Raw genomic sequence first — 4,262 nt, 5'->3', positions numbered from 1 at the left:
AGTTTGAGGCCAGCCTGGTCTATATAGCAAGATCTAGGACAGGCACCAAAACTACACAGAGAAACCCTGTCTTGAAACACCCCCTCAAAAGAAAACAATCTTTCCTAAAATTAGAAGTAGCTGTTCTTCATGAAGATATAGCTATAGGATCAAACTATTCAGAAAAAATTTTTTAAATGATTAAAAAATTATTTCAAAACTGGCGAGATGGCTCAGAGGTTAAGAGCATTGACTGCTCTTCCAAAGGTCCTAGGTTGGATTCCCAGCAACCCCATGGTGGCTCACAACCATCTATGCTGAGATCTGATGCCCTCTTCTGGTGTGAAGGCAAACATGCAGACAGAATATTGTATACATAATAAATAAATAAATCTTAAAAAAATTTCAAATCCTCCAGACATAAACTAGAACACTTCTTAGAGCACCAGGCATGCACATGGTGCACAGACATACATGCAGGCAAAACATCCTTACACATTACCCACAGGGTTATATATGTACATTTTCGAAGTGCTTAATGTATGGACATTTGCTTTATTCAGTTTGTTAAACAAAAGTTGGTGAAAGTATTGCTTCTACAAAGAAGTCATAGAAACAAGTCACCTGTTTGAAAGAACAATATCATTAGTTACAAAATTTTTTTTAAAAGATTTATTTATTTATTATGTATACAGTGAGTGTTCTGCCTACAGGCCAGAAGAGGGCACCAGATCTCTCAATGTAGATGGTTGTGAGCTACCATGTGGTTGCTGGGAATTGAACTCAGGACCTCTGGAAGAACGGCCAGTGCTCTTAACCTCTGAGCCATCTCTCCAGCCCTAGTTACAAAATTTAATTACAAGAATCAAGCCGTGGTTATTGGTCAAACCAATCTACTTTGATAGTTTCAAAGTGTACAGATGCTAATTTTCAAATGTAGGTGTCAAATATCAGTTCGGTTTTCCTAACTCTGTCCAGGATCTACATGAACCTGCTTCTGTACATAGACCTGGCAGTGGAGTCACCAAGAACCGATCCAAAGGCGTTATTTGCCAAACAACTTTTAGGGACAAATTCTAACTTTTTAAATGTCTGAAACTACACATAACTCAAAGCAATCTATTTTTCCACCTGAGATAAGAACAGATTTCTCTTTTCCAATCTAAACATAATTCTTGATACTGAGGTAAATCTGAATTCACATGATACAGTTTGTCAAACTTGCCCCCCAAATTTTAACCCCTGCTTAAATTGTTTCACCTATATATTTTCATATTTTCCTTTAAAGACTAGTGACACATTGATGAGGCTAATAGGACTATAATGGGACGGTCAGACTACTCATATATGAAATTAAAAGGTATTTTCCATAGTGTTCCTGAGTGAGCAATATGAAATGGGATCCTGGAATCTAGATACCTGCACAAGTCACTATGCTTTCAGAAGTTAAGTTCACTTTAAGCTGGAGAGATGGCTCAGAGGTTAAGAGCACTGAATGTTCTTCCAGAGGTCCTGAGTTCAATTCCCAGCAACCACATGGTGGCTCACAACCATCTCTAATGAGATCTGGTGCCCTCTTCTGATGTGCAGACATACATACAAACAGAACACTGTATACATAGTAAATAAGTAAATAAATCCCAAGTAGTGGCTGTGCATGTATGTGTGCACATGCGTGCACGCATGAGTGCGTGTGTCTGTGTGTGATGAGTTTTTACTGCTCAACCTGAGCTTCATTTCTTGTTCCTCCCTCTCACTCTTTAACCAAACCAACCACCCCCCCAAAAGCTACTTAAACAACGCCTCTTTCACGGCTGTCTGTGGCAATGTTTCCAAATCTCGAATGCAGAAGAAGCTAAGGGAAGCCGATGAAGAGACTGTGTGTGATGTATGGAAGGCAGCCCAAGAGTGTGAACTGAGAGAGCAAGGGCTGTAACGAAGCCTGAACAGGAACCTGCCCTCGAAGGACAGAAAATAAAAAAGTAGGGAGGAGTCTGGTCCTTCTTTCTCAATATCTCCAATTCCAAGGGTGTGGGGCCAAACTTTCAAACTCTGAACAGGTAATGACTTTAGGAAGAGCTAGAGAACTGAGGAACTGATAAAGAAGGATGGCGGCAGCTTGAGGTGTCAATGAGTTTCTTTGTTCCTGTATTGGCGATGTCAACACCATCTTTATTGGTGTCAGCTTTTTCTGTGATCCTCTGCATTTGCTGGCTGTGAGCATCGGCTTCATTGCCCATATCCACGGCTGCTGCCACCTCCGCCACCACCCCTTCTTTTCCTTTCTTTTCTTTCCTCCTTCTCCCCCTCCTCCTCCTCCTCCTCCTCCTCCTCCTCCTCCTCCTGCTTTGTCTCCTCCTCCTCTAAAACTATCTTTTATGTGTATGTCTTCACACAGAGGCTTCAGGTCCTCTGTGACTGGAGTTACAGATAGTAGTAAGCCTCCATGTAGGTGCTAAGAACTGAACCCCAGCGCCCTGGAAGAGCAGCCAGTGCTCTTAACCACTGGGCCATCTCTCCAGCCCCCCAGGGCCATGTTGTTGAGGTTGCCCCGGATACTGCCCACTTGAGTCAGATTCTTTTCCATCTCATCTTCTCTGGCATCATTAGTTATACACTTAATGTCTCCACCACTGGCTTCTGTGCTTTGCTGAAATTGATCATTGTTACCGGCCTGGTTGCTTAGATACCACATTGCTAGGTGAGTTGTCTCCACCATTTCCCCATGTTGCCTCATAGGTCTTTCCAGACTCAAAATTCTTTGTCCTATTACAAGGACAAACTGACATAGAGGCCACAGCATTTGGTGAGTTGTGTTAGAGTCTTCTCTGCCTATTTATTTATTTAGTTTTTTGAGACAGGGTTTCTCTGTATTCTCTGTAGCCTAGGCTGGCCTCGAACTCACAAAGATCCGCCTGCCTCTGCCTCCCGAGTGCTGGGATTAAAGGCGTGTGCCACCACCACCACCGGGCTTCTTCTCTGCCTTTCTTGTGTCTTTATTTGGTCTGTGCCTTCTGTGTGGTTTAGATGTTCCCCTTGTTCATCCAGCATAGTGATGGTGTTGATTCCTGAACCCTGAGACTCGATGGCTAAACCCTGGCTTCTCCTCACATTTTTCCAGACACTAGTCAGTAACCTGGTGAGCCCTTACCTGAATTTCTTCTGATCATAGATTAGCCATGATAAATCAAAATACTACCAGACACAGAAATGCAAATCTGGATACTCAGGCAGTTCAGAGGGCCACAGCTCAGACATTCCTAGATTGGACCCAGACCTGTGCTTGGACTAAATAAAAAATTTTATAGAGAAAGGAACATGGGTTCTTAAATTATAAAACATAAACACCATGGAGGTTGTTATTGGTTGTTTTTGTTTATCTGTTTGTTTTTATAATTTGAATAAGAAGAGTTAATTATCTTTGGTTATTCCTAAAAAGTGTCAATGGAGTTAAAGTTATTTTAATGTAGCTAGAAATCTGAGTATGCTGCACAGTTATGCGTGTGTGTGTGTGTGTGTGTGTGTGTGTGTGTGTGTGTGTATGCACCTGCATACATTCAAGTGGAAGGCAGAGGTCAATGTTCAACATCTTCCTCTGTCACTCCCCACCTTATCATTTTAGACAGGTTTTTCAATGAACCCAAACCTCACTGGTCAGTTAGACTGGCTGCTTAGTAAACTCCAGGATCCTTGGGGACGTTCCTGTTTCCTTCCTTTCCATGCCCCCAGCACTGAGGTTACAGACCCAAGCCATACCTAGCCTTGACGTGAGTGTAGAGAAGGGTCCAAATTGAGGACCTATACGTGTGCAGCAGACACTCCACCTGTTGGGCCCTCTCCCAACCCCTCATGCGTCTTTTTAGTTGTATCTTAGCAATTTTTAATATTAACAGAAACACGGTAATGCAGTAGGTTGGAGTCGGTTTTAATATTTCCCCTTCCCCCATGTGGGAAGAGAAGGGATGGAGCTCTAGGGAAGTGGGGGGCAGCAATCTCAGCACTATACATCACCTGGGACCTGAGGAAGGGCAACCCAGTGGAGATGTAGCCTCCCCTGAGCCGGGCACTCCCACTGTGCTTCAGTCAAAGGTCTTGGCCTGACAGGAAGGGAGGCTTGCAGGCCTTGCTCCAATGTCAGAGAGAACAGTCACTCTGCTAGGAGAGATAGAATGTCCCCAGCTCCTCCATCTGTCATGGACCTCCTCTCTCCCACCCCCAAACTATGCGTATCTGAACACTAATGACCAGGAATCTGTCTGGAAGCTCATTACAAAAGCGATTCC

General features: G+C 43.4%; 1 pseudogene; it reads right to left on the bottom strand.

Annotated features, from left to right (window-relative positions):
• Nucleotides 1–2,048: 2,048 nt before the first annotated feature.
• LOC118584536 lies at nt 2,049–3,160 on the bottom strand (annotated as a pseudogene).
• Nucleotides 3,161–4,262: the final 1,102 nt, after the last annotated feature.

This window comes from Onychomys torridus, chromosome 5 (assembly GCF_903995425.1).
Source record: "Onychomys torridus chromosome 5, mOncTor1.1, whole genome shotgun sequence".
Taxonomy (NCBI): domain Eukaryota; kingdom Metazoa; phylum Chordata; class Mammalia; order Rodentia; family Cricetidae; genus Onychomys; species Onychomys torridus.
The sequence above is the reverse complement of the archived record's forward strand: the minus strand, read 5'-3'. Positions and strand labels throughout refer to the sequence as shown.